Raw genomic sequence first — 22,500 nt, forward strand, 5'->3', positions numbered from 1 at the left:
CGAACCACTCGCTCAGGGTGACGGACCACAAACCACTCGCTCAGGGTGACGGAGCACGAACCACTCGCTCAGGGTGACGGAGCACGAACCACTCGCTCAGGGTGACTGAGCACGAACCACTCGCTCAGGGTGACGGAGCACGAACCACTCGCTCAGGGTGACGGAGCACGAACCACTCGCTCAGGGTGACGGAGCACGAACCACTCGCTCAGGGTGACGGAGCACGAACCACTCGCTCAGGGTGATGGAGCACGAACCACTCGCTCAGGGTGACGGAGCACGAACCACTCGCTCAGGGTGACGGAGCACGAACCACTCGCTCAGGGTGACGGAGCACGAACCACTCGCTCAGGGTGACGGAGCACGAACCACTCACTCAGGGTGATGGAGCACGAACCACTCGCTCAGGGTGACGGAGCACGAACCACTCGCTCAGGGTGACGGAGCACGAACCACTCGCTCAGGGTGACGGAGCACGAACCACTCGCTCAGGGTGACGGAGCACGAACCACTCGCTCAGGGTGACGGAGCACGAACCACTCGCTCAGGGTGACGGAGCACGAACCACTCGCTCAGGGTGACGGAGCATGAACCACTCGCTCAGGGCGACTGAGCACGAACCACTCGCTCAGGGCGACGGAGCACGAACCACTCGCTCAGGGTGACGGAGCACAAACCACTCGCTCAGGTTGACGGAGCACGAACCACTCGCTCAGGGTGACGGAGCATGAACCACTCGCTCAGGGTGACGGAGCACGAACCACTCGCTCAGGGTGACGGAGCACGAACCACTCGCTCAGGGTGACGGAGCACGAACCACTCGCTCAGGGTGACGGAGCACGAACCACTCGCTCTGAATGACATGGCGCAGCAAAAGCGTCAGCAGAGAGTGAACGATTCGCTTCGAACGATATTGCGCGGTACCGCTGTTGACAATGGGCGCTCGGCAAGTGGCTTAAGCACTCATGCAAGCACTCCAATTGGATGGTTGATAAGGAACGGTTGGCCAAGCTGTCGCTGCATACCATGAAGGATCCCTTTAACTTTAAAGCCAGTCTTCACCGTGCACGCAGCAGTTAATAAAATAAAATGAATTAATGAAATAAAATGACTTCATCCACAAAAGAGTTGCAACTTAATGCAGAACAACCCTAGAGACATTACAAAGTTCAATCGCCTGTGAAATAAACATTGCAGAAAATGTGCCATTTTGCCTGCTCGTCTGTGCACGTATCATGTAATGCATCAGTTCGAGGTCCACGCAAACGTTATAAACTTTATTTTAAAATGTCAGTTTTTTTAAACCAGATTTGCTTTGATTCCCGATTGAGTACATCACGAAACATCCAAAAATATAGACACAGATCTAGCAGATGCTATGGATAGGCAGTCTCTCTGGGGGACAGGTCACGAGTTCTCGCAGTGAGTGCATTGAATCATACAGCTCAATGAAGCTGGTTCCGTGAAATAAATATTGCAGAAAATCTGCCATTTTGCCTGCTCATCTGAGCATGTGTCACGTTGTACATCGGTTCGAGCTCCGCGCAAATGTCGTAACTATTTTTTTCAAACGTCTGTTTTTCACCAAATTTGCTTTGATTTCCTGCAGAGCACCTCCTGAAACATTGGAAAATATAGACACAGATCTGGCAGATGCCATGGATTGGCAGTCTCCCTGGTGGAAAGGGTGTGAGTTCGAGCAGCGAATGCATTATGTCAGATAGCTCAATGAAGCTCGTAAATTTTGTAACGTTCCAAAATTTTTTGTTCACTCAATACAATTCTCCAAACAGCAGAAAAATATAAGTTTAATGCTTTGGAAATTTCACATTTTCTTGTGTATCTATGGAGAAGGGAACATAGCCTTGCTTGCTTAAAGTAAATACGTATATCAGCTTGGTTATAAGACTCGTTATTTCTTTAAATTATCAGATTTCACAACAGATTTCAACACTTATTTAGTCCGGACGATATCCGATCCTAAAAATCAAAATAATATTTTGATGATATACTTTAATTAGTTCGTGAGAGTAGATCTTGGAAAATCGTATCATAGAACGGATGAAATCGCTCCAAGCTCATAATTTGAAAACGATACTACTTACAAAAGTGATGTATACAGCAATTCATAGCTCTGATGAACGGGCATTTGATAATATAAGTGAGGAAAGTGAAAAAAATAAAAAACTTATCGTTGTGGCCTGTTCCAAGTCAAAGCATGGTTGAGCAGGCCAAAAACATGGCAGCTTCAGAACTCAGTAAGGTTACCCAGGAAACGCCTTGAGACCCAGAGAGCGAGGTGGCCGAGGATCGCCTGATGAAGGAAATAATTAAATAAGGCCGTAAATTATCTTCAAAGGGGGTTGTTTTAATTGACCCAAACACCCAATTTTCATTCTTGCACTTCCTTGGAGTTTTCTTTGTGTGCATGCAAAGTTTCAGGCTGATAGGTAGTATGGTTTTGCAGTTATGGCAGACACAACACAAAACACACACACACACACACACACACACACACACACACACACACACACACACACACACACACACACACACACACACACACACACACACACACACACACACACACACACACCCTTTCATAAGTATCGATGCACAGCTGCATCTTTTAAGTTACAAACTCCAAACTCAGGGTAAAAATATAACTTTTTGTGGGGGATAACATCGGCTAAGTGGACACGGCCTCATGCGGTGGTGTGAGGTGCAGAGGGCCGTAAATTCTCGATGTAAATGTGTACGATGCGGCATCACCTGGTGGTGGAATAGGATATTACAATATCCTTTTTTACCTGGCAACACTGAGGTTAAAGCACTCTCTTCGCACAGGTAAAATTGTCCTCCTTCCTTCTTCCCCTCCCCCCTATCTCCCCAATAGAGGGGCCTGTCAAAGCCTGTCATGGTGTGTGATATTTCTAGCGGGAAGGGACAACATGACGAACAGGGGGGACAAAGGAAGGGGGTTAAAGTTAAAGGTGGGGTAAAAGCACTCTATGCACGTGTAAATTTGGAAAACAGGACAACTAATTGGTCCGTCAGCAAAGCGACAGGTGAGCTCTGCTCGTAAAAAAAAAAAAATATATATATATATATATATATATATATATATATATATATATATATATATATATATATATATACACAAGCCGGTAGGCGACATGGCTGCTCGCTCTCGATGGAAAGCTGGCCGACACGACTAGCTGATATTCATGTACATGCTATCAATCAATTTAGCACAATAAATATGATGATCACAGCCCTCTTAGTTTGCGCCCAGAAACCCGCCTTGTGAAATTTCAGGCATGTTTCCAAAGAGACTCTAACAAATGGCAGCCCTGGTAATTCCATTTATCTATTCGCTAAAGATTTTATTTTTCATATGATTCTGTAAGACATTCTCCTTGGGCACAAAAAAACAGGTCCCTCGGAGGTCCAGTTTCGGAGGTATTGATTTTTTTTGTACAGTCCACAATAAGTGGACGATGTACGATAAAGTATTTTAGCTGTTGCTAAGCAACGGAGGTGTGCATAGCAACCATTCATTTTTATCCCCCGCCGCGTGGCGGAAGGGGGATATTATCACCCGGGTCGTCCGTCCGGCTGTCCGTCCGTCCTTCCGGCTGGGCGTCAACATTTATAGCTGTGAGTGTGATAACTCATAAACTGTTCGCCATATCGATTTGAAATTTGGGTCACACATGTACCACCTGAAAAGGAAGAACCCAATTGATTTTTGGCGTGGCCGGCTCCAAGATGACCGACTGGGGCGGCGTCAACATTTATAGCTGTGAGTGCGATTACTCATAAACTGTTTGCCATATGGATTTGAAATTTGGGTCACACATGTACCACCTGAAAAGGAAGAACCCTATTGATTTTGGGCATGGCCGATTGGGGCGGTCGTCCATCCGGCTGGCTGGCATGGCGTCAACATTTATAGCTTTGAGTGCGATAACTCATAAACTGTTCGCCATATCGATTTGAAATATGGGTCACACATGTACCACCTGAAAAGGATGAACCCTATTGATTTTGGGCGTGGTAGGATCCAAGATGGCCGACTGGGGTGGCCATCTTGAAAATTTTTTTTTGCCATATCAATTTGAAATTTGGGTCACACATGTACCACCTGAAAAGGAAGAACCCTATTGATTTTGAGCCTGGCCGGATCCAAGATGGCTGACTGGGGCGGGTCGTCCGTCCGGCTGGCTGGCTGGGCGTCAACATTTATGGCGTCAACATTTATAGCTGTGAGTGCGATAACTCATAAACTGTTTGCCATATCGATGTGAAATTTGGGCCACACATGTACCACCTGAAAAGGAAGAACCCTTTTGATTTTGGGCGTGGCCGGATCCAAAATGGCCGACTGGGGCGGTCCGTCCGTCCGGCTGGCTGGCTGGGCATCAACATTTATAGCTGTGAGTGCGATAACTCATAAACTGTTTGCCATATCGATTTGAAATTTGGGTCACACATGTATCACCTGAAAAGGAAGAACCCTATTGATTTTGGTCGTGGCCGGATCCAAGATGGCCGACTGGGGCGGCCATCTTGAAAAAATTTTTTTGTAATAAATGCAAAACCGCTTATTTGATTTCAATTATTTTTCAATGGTGGGGAATTCCCCATCTCTGATGATGTATTTGTGTATATGCTCGCCACATTGTACACCCAAGTTTCATCAATATCAGACTCTTTCTCTTCGAGATATTCGCAATTAACCGTTTCTGAAATGTTTGACATGTACTCGCCCAAAACCTAACAAATCTCCTCCTACAAATATTTTTTGTTGGGGCTGCAAATTGGCATGAAGGGAGCGAGATAGATTGCGCACAGAACCCTAAGCTTCGATTTTTCGATATTTTTTTGATTTTTTTTTTAGATTTTTTTTTGACCATTTTAAAGGGCCGTTGCTATGCCGTTGCTAGGGCCCGGGGTCCCATTTTCGAAAGCACACGATTCCCAGAAATATTGGTCCTACCTACCAAATTTCATTGGAATCGGTTGAGTGTTTTAGCCCCTAGGCTTGACCAGAGTTTCGCGGACAGACAGACAGATGGAAATGTCCAGAATAATGGTGCTTTCAGAGCAGCCAATATATATATATATATATATGGTAAATATATGGTAAAACTTCCCCCAACGCGGCTTCCTCGAGCGCCGTTTCCAATTTACACGCTTGATTAAATGTGTCAAAACCTCTCCAACGTGAGGGTGTGTTTCGCATTTACGCGATCGTGGCTGGTGTTTTCCCCAACATTTATATTATTCTTATTCCTTGTTACTGTACTTTACTTAACCCTTGTACCCACAAGGGAGGTCTTAGGGTAATTACAAAGCTAAAAATACCCCCTTTGTGTGGACAATGGTTAATTTATATTTAATTTATACATAGGATGATCCGAGTCATCACCCGCCGCCATCGTGATCGCAGTTCTTCTTTACATTCTGGATTAATTGCGACAAAAAATGGCCGGTGTTTTCCCAAAGATTTTATTCTTTTTCCTTGTTCCTTTACTTAATTACGATTTAGAGCGCGTGTGTATAAATTAAATTATAAATGCATGTTTACATAAATAAACCTGCCGCCATCAAGTGAACTTACGTCGATCATTACGGCTCCCAGAAGACCCAATTTGAACCGACCAGACAAGAAGGGGAGAAAAACAATCATGGAGGTCAAGCTTGATGTCCTGAATGAATTATCAGTTTCTGCTTCATCTTTGGCCAGGCAATCTTGTTGTGGTGCTGGGTTCGGTGGCGAGGATGACCGCTAGACGGAGCAGTTGGACCGTCTCCCCTCTGAACACCGAAATTGAAAGTCGTCACTCCAGATAACTCCGAAGTCGACGGGTTGCTTACTGGACCGTGGACGCCAATATTTCGACCGCGCGGTTAGGGTCTTTTTGTGTGATTCCAATTTACCCAAGTAGCCGCGCCGTCTAGCTACCGGGGAAACCACACTCTCGGCCGGCTTTGTCCGAACTGAGTCGCTGTTACCGACTCAGATCCGGCGTAACCGAGCGGGAATTACCAAAGCCGCCCCTGCCCAAATGACAATTTACGGCACAATCGGCCTCTCTAATTCTCAAGCCCAAACCAGACTGGGTCAATGAAAGAAAACAGACAATGAACTGGAACATTTAACAGTTATTTATTTACAAGGTAATAGGGAGGGAAACACAGAGCAGACTTAATCACGAATATAGATGCAGGCAAATGTACAATGGCAATCACGTAAACAATTTCGACTTATCAGACTGGCCACAGACACACACACACACACCCAAAGAGAAATGGACCTCATGGGTCTTTATTCGGCTCTTCAGCTCGGGATGGAAGGCGAGCTGAGGGTCAGAGTCTGGCCGGTTACCTGGCCGCCTCGTGCGGTTTTACCAACTCGCACTTGTGGAGCTTGGAGTCCGTGGACGGGAATGGGGATCCCCAGCTCGAGCGCTCCAACACAATCCACCACAGTGGGACTCAAACCCACGACCCAGAATCCAACAAGCGCAACCAGGATCCCACGATCGATCCGGCGAGCCACGAATGACAATCGACGAGAAGAGCACCATGAAACACCTCCGCCATGACCACCACCATCACGAGCACCAAGGAACCCCGAAAAAGACCGCTGCTGAGACAGCTCTCCACCCTTCTTATCCCTCCCCCGGGCAGGTGGAGGGATCCGCTCTGAGGGAACTCGCCTCTGGATTGGTCGGGGGGCGTCGGGCGATCGGTGTCCTCCCCTCATTGGATGAGGCGAACATTCCATCTGGCTGGGGCAGGGTCGGCTCTGAGGTGATCTCACCCCCGATTGGACGAGGGGAACATTCCATCTGGCGGGGCGGGGTCGGCTCTGAGGTGATCTCACTCCCGCTTATGTCCGTGGCCTCGAACACGTGCGTACTGGCGCTGAAGGAGTGGAGGGGGATTTAATGCAGAAGACCAACGAGAAAGAAACTCGCAGTGCACACATGAAATTCCCATAAGACATAGGGGAGAGATTCTAACTATCCACATATACTTAACGAAATAACTAAACTTTGGGTCAACTGTATGTGTGAATGCGAATGGTTTCCAGATTCGTAACAATATGGCGTGAATGAATCAACCATTAGGACGGTGCAAGAAGGCCGAAGATAAATTGTTACACAGAACTTCACACGGAGTTAATTCAAAAGGCAAAGCAAGTGCGTATAACACAATTCCTTCAGTCTACTTCAACAGCTACCAGCAACACTTCAACACCATCCACCAGCAAATCATCACCCAAACCTCCCAACAACCACCTCACAACAAGGTGAGTTATTTTGCAATAATACAGTACTATTATGATACAAACACTTATTTTAATGTATATCTAATAATGCTGCATCATGCCATATAATACAAAGAAACGTGAAAATTTACACCAAAATGTACGATTTTTTCTCGTCTGAACACAAAAGATTTCTCCACATGCCTGAAGTATCATTGAGATGCTTTTCGCAAACTCCATCCGAGGTTTTAGATGTTTTTTTTTCTATCTGACTTCTTTGGAAAGCTCCTTGGTCTTCATGTTTGCCTTGTTGGTTGACGAAGTGAGTTTAACCTTAAAACGGTTTAAATAAGTGGTGGAGCTTAATTTTTACGTTAAACCTCTAATTACATATGGTGAAACATATTACACTTATTTTGTAACCTTTTAAACAAGTAATTTGCTCCTGAAGTTATGTAGGGTTAATGAAGCAAAGGGGTTAAATAACATGTAATTTAGAATCATCTTATTTTCTATGTTAATGGCACTTATTCACATTTTATCTGCATTTTTTTTTAACTTTATCACATTGGAGTAGTTTGTGAACACTATACAGTATATTAAGGTCGATGTCAAAGCATCATTAAACTAGAACTATGTTGTTGATGGCACACCATCGCATATTCCCGCTCGCACTGCTTTGTCGCATTAACGCTAGGTGAAATTTTATCTTGCAAAATGGATTGACTATTCTTTTCTATTTGATGTGCTTTATGACCAAAGACTTACTATGTTTACTAAATCAGAAGCCATTGCAAGCATGTCAACATTTCATGAAACATTAATTTAACACTGTCCAGCAATATAGAACTGTGCATCAATTTTTATCATAGGAATGAACTGTGTATAATATTAATTATAATTATTCATAATCATTTAGATAAATACAGTAAAACCTGTGACTGTTTGTCACTCATGGGGGCCACATAAGTAAGTTCTTTATAAAAGAATTTACCATATACAATGGTAAATACGCTTTTAAAAAAAAGCTAGAAGACAATTATTTTTGTTTGTTTTTAAATCGACCCCCATGACCCCAACTGCTCTGGCCCGGCCCCTAGGGGTCATATCAAAAATCCGAAAGTGTTGTGCACTTCCCCATACATATATCTACTATGTCCCAAAGTTTCAAGTTCCTATTTCAAATGGTGTAGGAGGAGTTACAGGGTAAGACGGACGTACGGACGGCGGAGACAATCACAATATTCTCGCTTTTCTTCAAAAGCGTGGGAATAATAAAACAAGCAGTCATAGATTGGTGCTTATGAAATCATCAACTTGACCTCTGACCTTGTCTAATAAAAGCTGTCTCTAGAGAAGGTAGCGACGTAAACCAGAAGTTTCTACGATGATTCTGTACAAAACCATCAAAAATCGAATGTTTGACCTCACTGTGACCTTTACCTTTGACCGATTTTGACCAAAATCTAATCAGAGCTAGCCATCACCCTCCTGAATCACGTGGTGTAATTTGACATTGGTAGGTTCTTCCGTTCTCGAGTTATCGTGCCTACAAACAAACACACAAACACACAAACAGATGACGGAAGTCATAAATATACTTACGAAATCTTTAGATTTCGTAACAGTGCACTGACATTTACGGACCACGACACACATGGCATTTTTCAGACACGTATCCCCCGTGAATAACAGTGACCAACAGTATACGTACAGTGGCCGACAAAATTATTCACGCCCCTCCAAAGTTTTCACACTTTGATGCCATCTGATCTTATTATTCCCGCGTTTTCTAAGAAAAGCGGGAATATTGTGATTGTCTCCGCCGTCCGTACATCCGTCTGTCTTACCTTGTAACTCCTCGTACACCATTTGAAATAGGAACTTGAAACTTTGGGACATAGTAGATATATGTATGGGGAAGTGCACAACACTTTCGGATTTTTGATATGACCCCTAGGGGCCGGGCCAGAGCAGTTGGGGTCATGGGGGTCGATTTAAAAACAAACAAACAAAATTGTCTTATAGCTTTTTTTTTTTAAAGCGTATTTACCATTGTATATGGTAAATTCTTTTATAAAGAACTTACTTATGTGGCCCTCATGAATGACAAACAGTCACAGGTTTTACTGTATTTATCTAAATGATTATGAATAATTATAATTAATATTATACACAGTTCATTCCTATGATTAAATTGATGCACAGTTCTATATTGCTGGACAGTGTTAAATTAATGTTTCATGAAATGTTGACATGCTTGCAATGACTTCTGATTTAGTAAACATAGTAAGTCTTTGGTCATAAAGCACATCAAATAGAAAAGAATAGTCAATCCATTTTGCAAGATAAAATTTCACCTAGCGTTAATGGGACAAAGCAGTGCACGCGGGAATATGCAATGGTGTACAATCGACAACGTAGTTCTAGTTTCTTTATTACTATTATTTTAAAAAATGTTTTACATGGTCTTAGCTCATGGAAGAGCGATAACACAGAACAAGTCAGGACACAACATAAAGGGAACAGCAGGAGAAAGGTGAAGCACAAACAGCAGGGTGGTAGGAGAAAGTAGATGGAAATAAAATGGACAAACAAGGGATGAGGGTAATGATGAGGGATAAGGGAGAACACAAATGCTGGATAATATGGATATAGAAGCAAAATTGTATTTCACCAGTTTGTGATTTTGTCAAAGTCTGTGATGAGGGAAGAGGCTGCTGCCTGTCTGTTAAAAGGATGAGAGATGTCACGGCAGAGAGTGAAATCATCAGCAAAGAGATAAAGAGGATGTTCCAGTGTCGGTGAGATCATTGATGAAGATTAGGAATAATATGAGGCTGACAACACTGCCTTGTTGTACTCCAGCCTTTACAGAAAGAGAAGATGAAAGGGTTCGCTTGAGAGTCACACGTTGTCAATGACTGTGGTGGAAGTCAGTGATTCAAGAGTGGAGTTGGGCTTAGATGCCATAGGCAGACAGTTTGGAGAGCAAAGCGGGATGCCAGACTGTATCAAAAGCTCGAGATATGTCCACAAAGATGGCCCTGATCTCATTCATGTCTGATATTGAGGACTTCCACCATTTTTGGGCGAGTAGAAGCATCATGTCCAAGGTAAAATGAGCATATCTGAATTCGAATTGATGATCTGAGATGAGGCTGTTGGAGAAGAGGCATGATTTTATGTGAACTGTGATTATGGATTCCATGATCTTGCTTATGATTGGAAGTACAGTAAGCTAATTGGGCTGTAGTGAAGGGGATCCGTTTATTTCACTTTTTTATGTAATGCTGTGATGTTAGCTGATTTCCAATTTCCCAGGTGGTTCGAGGAGACTAGTCCTGAAGTGCTAAAAAAAACAAAACAGCCCCAATACATGAACTGTGAATGTAGAAGCAGGTCACACTTTATAACCCATGGATACACGGGGTCCACGAATCGCGAATTGTGGGGGTCCAACAGTGTGCATGTATGTGTGTGTATATATATATATATATATATATATATATATATATATATATATATATATATATATATATATGTATATGTATATGTGTGTATATATATATGTATATGTGAGTATATATATATATATATATATATATATATATATATATATATATATATATATATATATATACATATATATATATATATATATACACACACATTTTGTTGTGGTTCTAGGAATCGCATGCTTCCAAGGCGATGGCATCCAACATATAGTAGTCCCAAGACAGTTATTCCATTAATATACGTTTAAATAGTCCCTTCCCTTTTGTCTAGTGGGTCAAATGGGATGCTGCTTTGCAGGGATCTCATAGCTGGGTTTGCTTACACCACTAACTTCATTTCTACTCTTCTTTTCTGCTTATCCCTGAGGTAAATCCACATTTGGGTCCTCGCGGAGGCCAACACGTGCAGCACGTGCCGCGGCTGTGAGGAAACCACGATGCCCTCGGAATAACTTTTGTGGGGGAAGGGCATAGAAAGGCTGTGACGGCACTTCATGAGCATTGACAGCGCAGAGCTGCCGTCCTCAAGCGATCCCTCAACCCAACTTTTGCGGAAAGTTATACAGTATACAGGAAAGTTATACAGTGTGTACAATATGGGTGGCGCGTATTTTTCAACCCATTTCTGGACGAATTATATCGATCGGGTTTCGCCCCGCACACGATAGCAGATTCGGCAAATGCGAGCACTGACCAGGTGGGTCATGGTGGATCCGTGCGCACTGTATGGAACGTGCTCGAAGGCAGACCAGTGTTTCACTCATGACACCTTATTATCGTACAGAGCAGGGCATGAATGGACACATCCTACCGTCTGTGCATGGGCTTGCCATAACATCTTGCCTTCTCACCTCTCCGGCCAGCGAAGCCGTGATCGGGTAGAGGCTTGATGTGCAGTTTGGATCGCTCGGGCCGCGTGATGCATCACGGAGCAGGCATTGATCAGCGCTAATCGGAGGCGCCCGGGCAGGCATGCAGGACCGACGCCACGCTCGGCCGGTCGTCGGGGCACGACCCGGTGGTTCTTGCAAGGCAATTCATGACGCAGAGTTTGGTGGGGGCGATTCATATCATGTCGTGAGGTCGGATGTTCACAGCTCGTTTTTGTCTTTTCCTTCATTGATCCAGCATGGTCCGAATCCCAGCTTAGCCAGGACTTTATTCCCAACGATGCGTTCCTTTTAGCCGGTACGTCCTTGGCAGTGTCGCTTGGCTGCATCCGATCCGGTAAAGTGATCCGGTTCAGACAAGGCGTACCAAGGGCGTGTTCCCCGGTAATTAAATCACGTGTTTAATTAGGTAACCTGGTTAACCCATAGACGGGAGGACCCTAGGTCGCGCGGTTGAGTTATTGGCGTCCACGGTCAGTTAGCGACCCACCGCGTCACGGAATTATCTGTGTGCGACGGCCTACAATTCCAGGAAGTCTGGTGGGAGCCAAGATAGCTTTTCCCCCTCGTGGTATTCTCACCCGACCCCTGGCCCGCAATAATATATATATATATATATATATATATATATATATATGTATATATGTATATATATATATATATATATATATATATATATATATATATATATATATATATTTCTAACCACTGACACGGCCACTAACTCACTGACTGATATTAAAGATCGGTTCCTTCCGGGCCACAGAGAAAGCCGAAATTTTGTGAGCGAATGGACATCAAAGCTATTACACTGGAAAGGTTCACTGAATCGTCAGACAACATCTATAAATGAAAATATAAATAAGTGGGAAAAATAAATGAAAATAAATAAATGAAAAATCAAATGCAGTTGAGCGACCTGAGACAATGGGGAAGCACGGTAATTTTGTGTGCCTACGGACATCGAAGCCGATGCAGCAGGAAAAATCTGTCGGAAAGCATCCAAAAGAGAAAATATAAGCAAATAAAAATAAAGGAAAATCAAATGCAGGTGAGTGACCTGAGATAATGGGAAAGCACAGTTCGGATGCTTACACAATGTGGAAAGCACACCCCGCAGGTATGTATGTATTGTTGTGGGCCGGGGGTTGGGTAAGAAGACCACTATGGGGCGGGGGAAGCTATCTCGTCTCCCCACAAGATTCCCTGGAATTGTAGGCTCTCGCACACGGATAATTCCGTGATGCGACGAGTCGATAACCGACCGTGGACGCCAATAACTGAACTGCATGACCTAGGGTCCTCCTGTCTATGGATTAACTGGGTTACCTAATTAATCACGTGATTTAATTACTGGGGAACACTCCCTCGGTACACCTTGTCCGAACCGGATCACTTTACCGGATCGGATGCAGCCGAGCGACACTGCCAAGGATGTACCGGATAAAAGGAACGGATCTTTGGGAATAAAGTCCCGGCTAGGCTAGGATTTGGACCATGCTGGATCAATGAAGGAAAAGACAAAAACGAGCAGGAAACATTTATAAGAATAATTTTTTAACAATGTGGCAAGGAAAGGTATGTGGTACGATCAATATATTTATTGGGGTGTGCAAGCAGAGATAGGGAAGGAAGGTGTGGTGCGGCAATAAACAAGCAACTTATGAAAGCGGACACAGAGCAGACTTAACCCGAAAATAATAATAATGATAATAATAATCTTCTGCAGTCTTACTTATGTGGACAGGTGCCAGGACGCATGCACACGCACACGCACACGCACAGACACAGAAAACCCGATGAATAGGAATTGAAGCGAGAAAGGAGAAGAGTTGAGGCTACAGTTTCTCTGTACCTTTGCACGCTTGCCTGAACGTGCCACCAATACGTTTGGGGGGAATTCTGCGTGGTGCGGTACCCCCCCCCTGACAGCTGGCGCGTCGTCTCTTACTTCATGGCAACTCGTGCAAAGCGTCGTCCAGAGAATGCGACGCGACCGTCGGTGTGAAGGAGGGATGTGGGTGGAGAAGGTAGAGTCGAGAGCGTGTGGACGGAGTGGTAGGCGGGACCGTTGGGTGGGTGGAGTCAGCGTCGTGTGGGTGGGGAAGAGGAGGCGGAGTCAAACTGATGACAGAAGGTGGAGTCGAAGTCCAGTTTGAGCGGGAGGCGAGGCAGGGTAGAGAGAGAGAATGGCCCAGCCATCGCCCTTTTATAAGCCCCGCGGCGCAGGGCGGGGGGCCACCCCGAAGAGAAGTGTCGTCACCCAAATTGGGCACTCTGCCGCTGACCCCCTGAGCGGCCCGGCCGCGATGGCCGGAAACCGTTTCATTCCACTTCCGGCCAGGTGACCCCGCGCTGTGGAACCGTCTCGCTCCGACCCCACGAAATGATATGAATTGCCCACGCCGAACTCTGCGCCATGAATCGCCCTGCAAGAACCCCCAGGCCATGCCCTGACGAACGGCCGAGGGTGGAGTCGGTCCCGCACGCCTGCTCGGGCGCCCCGACCAGCGCTGATCAATGTGCCTGCTCCGTGTGCGCCAACGTGGCCTGAGCTGTACAACATGCCCACGCCCGATCGCAGCTTCGCATGCCGTAGAGGCGAGGAAACGTCCGCCGTCTATGGGGAACATCTGCGGCTGCCAGCGCGGACCGAAGGTACGATGTTATGGCGAACCCATGCAGAGACAGTAAGATGTGTCCATTCGTGCCCTGCTCTGTACGATACAAAGTGTCGCGAGTGGTACATTCGTGCCCTGCTCTGAACGATACAAAGTGTCGCGAATGGGACATTCGTGCCCTGCCCTGTGCGATAACAAAGTCGCGAGTGATGCATGGGTCTGCCTTCGAGCACATTCAATACAGTGCACGTGGATCGGCCATTACGCACGTGGCCAGCACTCGCGTTCGCCCGATTCTATCATGTGCACGGGGCGAAACCCAATCGATATAATTAGTCCAGAAATTGGTTGAAAAGTATGTGCCGCCCCTATCATGCACAACGTGGCGTGGTGTTGCCTTTCTATTATTGGCCTCGATTGAGGGATCGCTTGAGGACGGGAGCTCTGTGCTGTCGATGCTCATATGGTGTTTGAGCAACATTTCAAAGGTGCTGTTTCTTCTGTCTCCGCGGTACGTGTTCCGTACAGCGTGGGCGTCGTGCTGGGTGTGTTTCCTGTCCATTGTGTGGAAATTACCGCTGCGCGTGCGTTTGGCATGCTGTGTTTCCTACAGAGGGGTGTCCAGCGTAATGCCTGCTTGGCCTTTGCTGAGGACCCATCTCACAAGGAAGGGTGCATGTGGCTTAGATTTACCTCAGGAATAATCAGAAAAGAAGAGTAGGAATGAAGTTAGAAATGAAATGAAGAAGACATGGTGTAAGCAAACCCAGCTATGAGATCCTCGCAACGCACGCTCCTGTTGTCCCGCTTGACAAAAGGAATGGGACTATGTACACGTATATTGATGGAATAACTGTCTTGGGACCACTATATGTTGGATGCATGCGGTTCCGAGAAATGCAACAGCATATATATATATATATATATATATATATATATATATATATATATATATATATATATATATATATATATATATATATATATATATATATACATATGTGTGTGTACAGGTAGTCGTCGACTTCCGACCAATCGTTCGTAAGTCGATTTGGTCGTAAGTCGGCCAACCTTTATTTTTAGCTTTATGTATAGTCTACAGGCCCCGTTTATAGTGTACAGGCCTATGTACTGTATCGGCCGATGCAAAAATTACCGTATGTATATTGAATACTGTATAATGATATAATAATCATCTGTAATTATTATTTCAGGTCAGGTCAGGTTCGATCTGTGACCTGCTACAGGTACCATGTAAACCTGTACTAACCTGTTCCATGGTCGGGTTGTCGGCGACTGAACCGTCTCCCCCACCAGGTTTTCTGGTGAGGAGGGTGTTTGGATATGGACACCCAGCAGGATTAAAAACAAAACCTGTCAAAGGGCGGAGGAGCTCCTTGTGAGCCAACGGCCATCCATATCTAGTGCCCAACTGTGTCTGCGGACGTCCTCCTGCAGTTGGGGTCACTTCTTATTAGGAGGTTGGTGGCAGGATTTGCACTCCGGCCACCGTAAAACCCTTCATTCCGCAAAACGCAAAAACGCAAAAAAATCTGAAAACCCACTCCGTGGGAGTACCTCCTGTGCAGCTTCCCTTCGCAGGGCAGCTCACCGGATGACGGGATTGGGGCAAAGCCTTCGGGACCCCCAATCGTTGATAGGAGGGAAACCACGGGGTAACATCCCTGGGTCAGATTGCGGGAGAGTGTGTCGGAGTGGTGCTGAGGTGTCGTCCACCAGACGGCGGTCTCCTTGGGTTAACCTGAGGCGGTCCCTTCGGGTGGGTGCCTGGAATGTCCTATCCCTAAGAGAGGATGATCATCTGTCTCTGTTATCATCTGAGCTCAAGCGTTTGGACATCGGGATTGCAGCTCTCTCTGAGGTTCGGAGACCGGATTGCGGCGAGATAATGGTGGGTGGTTACACCTACTATTGGTCTGGTCGCTCTGATGGTTACCATACCCAAGGAGTTGCTGTAGCTGTGTCCAATAAGCTGACCCCAATGATAATTGAGGTAACACCGGTCAACGAGCGTATTATGAGATTAAGGATTCGTCACTCCTTAGGTGTCATTTCCCTGGTCTCTGTTTATGCTCCGACTGAGGCGAGTGATCTCACCGTGAAGGATGCATTCTACGCCACACTCGAGTCTGTGGTTGATCAGTGCCCCAGACGAGATACACTTCTAGTCTTGGGGGATTTCAATGCATCGACTGGAACTGATAGGGACGGTTATGAGGTGTGTGTTGGTCCCCATGGGTCAGGAACTATGAACCAAAATAGCACTAAGTTCCTTGACTTTGCAAGAAGTCATGGACTTAGGGTGGCTGGTTCATGGTTTCAGCGCCCACAAGCTCATCGCTGGACTTGGTATTCCAACGCTGGCGGTGTGGCAAAGGAGATTGACCATGTCCTCATTGACGGTCGTTGGAGGATGATCCAGAACTGCAGGGTCTACCGGAGTGCTCAGTTCCTCAATACTGACCACAGGCTTGTTGTAGCAAATCTAAAGCTGCACCTTAAATCCTGGAGAATGGTACCATCCCAGCCGAGGCTGGATGTTGCCAAGCTCAGGGATGAGAGAGTAGCTGAGGAGTTTGCAAACAGGCTGAGTGGACACTTGGGGGGTCTGGGTGCTTTGGGGGGTCCTGAAGAGTTGTGGAGCGCCTTCAAGACCACCGTCCTTGATGTTGCCGGTGGATGCCTTGGAGCTCACCGCAGGGCAAAGAAGAATTTTGTCTCTCAAGGGACACTGGATACCATTGACCAGAGTCACAGGGCCAGGCTGAATGGCAGAGCTGAGCTGTTCAGGGAGCTGAGGCGTAAAACTGTACGGGCACTGAGGGTGGACAAGGAGGCCTATGTGCGAGGAATCTGTGAGGGGGTAGCGCATCACCTGTGGTCAAGTGATTCTCGTCCCGCTTACAGGGGAATTCGCGCATTACGTTCATCCAAGCCCATCCCTCGGAGCACTACAGTTCGAGCAGATAGTGGTAGGCTCTTGACAGGGGAGTCTGAAGTGAAGGCCCGCTGGGCCGGTTACTTTGAGCGGTTGTACCAGGCTGATCCCCCAACTGTCGAGTTGGACGTCAAGGGTGTTACAATCCCTGTTGCTGACCCTCAAATCAACTGTGGTCCACCTACGCTTGTGGAAACACGGGCTGCGGTGAACCAGTTGAAACGGGGCAAAGCTCCAGGGATCTGTGGCATCCATGCCGAACTTCTCAAGGCTGGTGGAAATGCTGCACTCGTGTCGTTGCATGCAGTTTTGTGCTCTGCCTGGAACACAGCCATCATCCCAACTGACTGGAAGAGGGGCCTTGTTGTCCCTCTCTGGAAAGGGAAGGGTGATCGCCAAGACTGCAACAACTACCGAGGGGTGACGCTGCTCTCAGTGCCGGGCAAGGTCTTTGCTCGGATAATTCTCGATAGGGTTCGCCATCATCTGCTTGAGCACCAGCGTCCAGAGCAGTCAGGCTTTACACCAAAGAGGTCAACGATTGACCGTATCCTTGCACTTCGTGTCCTCACCGAACGCAGTCGAGAGTTTCGGCAGGGGCTGCTTACAGCCTATGTTGATCTCTGTAAAGCGTTTGATTCAGTGAATCGGGACGTCCTCTGGAGGATTCTTGGTCTTCGTGGGGTGCCACCAAAACTGATCGATCTGATGTCTGAACTCTACTCTGGTACTGAGAGTGCTGTGAAGTGTGGTGGTACCATCTCTGACTTATTTCCAGTTGTTACTGGAGTTCGTCAGGGATGTGTACTTGCTCCCACACTTTTCAGCACTTGTATGGACTGGATTCTAGGGAGGATGTCGGAGAGATCAAATTGCGGTGCGTCATTTGGGAATGTCAAGATCTCGGACCTTGACTTTGCAGATGATGCAGTCATCTTTGCGGAGACTTTAGACATCCTCTTGGGGGCCCTCGAGGTGCTGAATGAGGAGTCGGAGCCGTTGGGATTACGGGTTTCTTGGGTCAAAACTAAGATCCAGGCTTTCGGTGACATCTTGGATGCTGCTGTCCTGTCTGTGTCTGTTTGTGGTGAGGATGTTGAGGTCGTGGAGAGATTCACTTACCTTGGCAGTGATATTCATGTCTCTGCTGGCTGCGAGTCAGAGGTCAATAGACGTCTGGGTCGGGCCTGGGGAGTCATGGATTCACTGGATCATGGGGTGTGGCGCTGCCGGTACCTGTGCGGGAGGACGAAAGTCCGAGTCTTCAGGTCCTTGGTACTTCCAGTCTTGCTCTATGGGTGCGAGACTTGGACTCTGACCAAGGATCTGAGACGGAGACTTAATTCCTTTGGTACCAGGTCTCTTCGGAGAATCCTTGGCTATCGCTGGTCGGATTTTGTGTCCAACGAGCGGTTGCTGAGAGAGACTCGGATGAGATTTGTTACCTGCATAGTCCGTGAGCGTCAGTTGCGGCTGTATGGACATGTGGCTCGTTTTCCTGACTCTGATCCTGCTCACCAGATTCTCTCAGCGAGGGAGTCTCATGAGTGGAGGAGGCCAGTGGGTCGACCACGTGCCTCATGGTTGCAACAGGTTGACCATCATCTCAAGGAGATGGGGATGGGCCTGGCATCTGCCTGGGGGATGGCCAGACGGAGGCCCCTGGAGTACCGGCGGAAAGTGGACGCAGCGACGTGCTGTTCTGGCACATGCTCCCATACCTGACCTGAATTATTATTTTCTTAACATTTTATTTGTTCAAGTCAAACACTGCACCACTACAGTACAATTGGTTTAATACTGTATTTCGTGGCAACTCGTGTGTACACATACACACACGTACACATGCACATGTACACATCCCAGGTCGAAAAACCAGTTAAAACCAGTACACATTTTCAACTGGTCTCTATTGGTTCTAATTGGTCTTTAACTGGTCTCTAGTGGTTTCAACTGGTACCAGTTAAATTCAGTCAGAATTCCAATTTCCCAGTTGAAAAAACCAGTAGCTCATATTTGTACCAGTTAAAGTCTTACTGGTTCCAGTTGATACCAGTTGCAATGTACTGGTCCCAGTTGATACCAGTTAGTTAAATACATGTATTTCAACTGGTAATATATCACTCTATTCCAATTTCCATATTAAAACCAGTAAGAAACCAACTGGCTTTACTGGTACCAGTTGGCTACTGGTTTTCAACTGGTACCAGTTGACCAGTAAGCTACTGGTCTTTACTGGTTTTTTGACCTGGGATGTACACACACGTACACACGTATGTATGTATCATGTGCTTTTGACACAGTCTGGCACCCTGCACTACTCACCAAACTCTCTTCCCATGGTATTCAAGGCCATCTCCACTCATGGCTCGCAGACTTCCTCTCCTGTCGCAGTCAACGTGTGGCCCTAAATGGAGTTCTTTCATCCCCTTTTCCTATCCAGGCTGGAGTTCCTCAAGGTAGCGTTCTGGGCCCTGTTCTTTTTCTTGTTTTCATCAACGATCTCTCCGACTCTCTGGAAAATCCTCTATTTCTCTTTGCCGATGACTCCACCCTCTGCCGTACCATCTGTCATCCCTCAGACCGGCAAGCAGCAGCTTCTTCGCTCACTGCAGATCTGGATAAAATCACAAACTGGTCCAACACGTGGAACATGTCTTTCAATCCAGACAAATCTCACACTCTCACTATGTCTCTTCGAAAGGACCGTTTAAAAAACCCCCCATCCACTTTCTCAACAATCCTCTGGAAGAAGTCTTTTCTTTCAAGCTTCTGGGTCTCACTATCTGCCATGACCTTTCCTGGGAAAGTCACATTTCCAACCTCGCCTCAACAGCCAGTCGCCAACTAGGAATCATCCGTCGTGCAAAGTCCTTCCTCGGCCCTCTTGAGCTTCTGACCACTTACAAAGCTTTTGTCCGTAGCCTGATGGAGTACTGCTCTCCCATCTGGGCTGGTGCTCCTGCCTCCCACCTTTCTCGGCTTCGCGCTGTCGAAACCAGGGCATTGAAGATCATCGGCATCTCCCGCAATGAAGCTGAGTCTTTGGGCCTCTCACTCAATCACCGCAGGTTGGTCGGTGGTCTTTCTGTCTTCTACCGACTCCTCTCCAGCCTTGCCCCTCCCTGCTCTCTCTGCGATTTGTCCCCACCACATTTCCACAGGGCGCTCAAGGTCCGCCAACAACCCCCTTCTTGTAAAACTACCAAAATCACGAATCACTGCTCATCTTCACTCTTTCATTCCTCTTTTTTCCCGCCTTTGGAATAAACTTCCTCACTCTATTCTTTCCCATTCTTCCCTCCAGGCTTTCAAAACAGCTGTTCACCACCACCTCTTATCTTCCCCCATCCAAATCCTCGATCTTTTCTACCCCCGATAATCCACCCAAGCCCACCTCCTTCAAATTCACTGCTTTCCTTCCTGAAAGTCCCTGTAATGTCCATCTTCACTTCACCATGTTCCCCGTCCCATCCCCATCCCTCTCCCTTCCACAGTTCACCTAATGTGTCTGTTCCCCACAGTTTTGTCCCTTCCACTCCCGCCCCTCTTGTCTCATGCCCCCTTGCTGTGAGTTGTGTTAGCTCTCATATGAGCCTCGACAAGGTATACAAAAAAAAAAAAAATTTTGCAAAAACGTACAAAAATACAAAACATGTTATTGGTCACTCGTGCTTGGCTGTGGATTGTCGATGTTATCAGCTGGGGTAGCGCTCAGGGTAACCGGAGTTGTTTTTTTTTCGTCAACATGGTGAGAGCTTTGTCTGAATGGTTTGTTTCTTTTTCTCCTCGTAAATTTCACGATACGGATGAAAAACATTGTGTGCCATCCGTTCAATCCTCGCAAAGCGTTCAATATTTGGGTCCATTTCCTCAAAATGTGAAAGAACTTTATTTAATAAAGATAAACCTTCTGATAATTTCTTAGTGGTGAATTTCCTTTCTGGCTTCTCCTCCTCTTCTTTCTCAGCTTCTTCCCTCCTTTCTTCTTCCAATTTGATTAGCTCTTCATTTGTAAGTTCTCCAGATTCTTGGTCTTGCAACTCCTCGACATCAACTTCACACTCCAAAGAAAGGTCTTTTGCCAGTTTTAGTATTTTTTTCCCGAACATTTTCAAGTTCATGTTCACTGTCATGTTTTATATGTATATATTTTACATACATATAAAAGAAGGAGAGGCGGCGCCTCATATGTGCATGTATGCAGATACACACACATTATTTTTTTCTATTCACCACTGTAACGTCTGTGCCCCACCCCACTGTTTGCATCATAGTAGTCGCGTTGTCTCTGGCCCCAGCCGCACGTGTGGAGACTGTTTTGAAGGAGGAGCTTGAGTGGAGAAGGTTGTTGCCTTTCGTATATTTTACATACATGAAAAAAAGAATAAAATAAAAAAAAGTCGAACAGTCGTAAGTCGCATATGTCGTAAGTCGACGACAACCTGTATATATATTGTTGCGGATTCGCGCCCGCCGGAGTGCTGACGGCCACGTAACTCGAATCGCGGCACGTCGCCCACCGGACGGACAATCCAGTCTGACCCTCTCGGACTAACGCCGGGAACCAGTTACGGGTGGACCTTTCGGTCTCACCGCGATCGTGCCAATCGGCCCCCGCGTGGGATAGGGTTGCTCGCCAAATTCGACCTACCTAAGTACCCACACGGAGGGTAGACCGGGCGATCGCACCTCGCCGCAGGTCGACTTCGGACACGGGCCACTTAAGCGACCCGTTCCGTACTATCGGGATAACCGAGCGGTGTTATTCGTCGGCCTCGACGTTTCGATTAATTATCGGGCGTCTTAGCCCACGACCAACCCTTTACGTGAAGCAAGATGGGGATTCAATGAAAGAAATGACGAAGCGAAGCGGGAAAACAGTTCAACAATAAGCACATTTATTTCGCGACGAACGGAAAGCACACATATACAATTCCACCAAAAGCACATGTAAAAGAAGAAGACAATGCAATATTACACAAAAAGCAAATGCAACAATGCAGATCTATCCGACTACCGGGCACACGGCAACACTTATACAATTTTACTTCACAGACGGCGCCGACAACACATATTCCCAAAGCAAAAGAAAAGAGAACCACCCTCCAGGATGAGGGGGTAGGCGGGCCTGGGGCCGAGACCGTGTCGGGCCTACCCGTCTGATGATGAGACGCGGAGCGGCGGTGGTGCCTCAACTCCGCGGGCCTCGCGGACAGTGTCTGGTAGG

At 46.6% G+C, this 22,500-nt stretch overlaps 1 protein-coding gene across 4 annotated transcripts in view; it reads right to left on the reverse strand.

Moving 5' to 3' along the window:
- LOC147024245 (uncharacterized) overlaps positions 1-22,500 on the reverse strand; it is a 50,944-nt gene that overhangs the window by 7,444 nt on the left and 21,000 nt on the right. The window contains exon 2 of one of the 4 annotated variants that reach the window (XM_085883994.1): positions 6,395-6,936. The exons of 2 other annotated variants lie outside the window; for them this stretch is intronic. The gene's annotated coding sequence lies outside the window, so the exon portion shown is untranslated. Of the gene's footprint in view, positions 1-6,394; positions 6,937-12,609; positions 12,679-22,500 lie in introns of all 4 variants that reach the window. One more of the 4 variants, XM_085883995.1, reaches the window with a different exon arrangement.

This window comes from Eptatretus burgeri, chromosome 6 (genome assembly GCF_056783735.1).
Source record: "Eptatretus burgeri isolate ZD-2024b chromosome 6, Ebu_testis_v1, whole genome shotgun sequence".
NCBI classification, from domain to species: domain Eukaryota; kingdom Metazoa; phylum Chordata; class Myxini; order Myxiniformes; family Myxinidae; genus Eptatretus; species Eptatretus burgeri.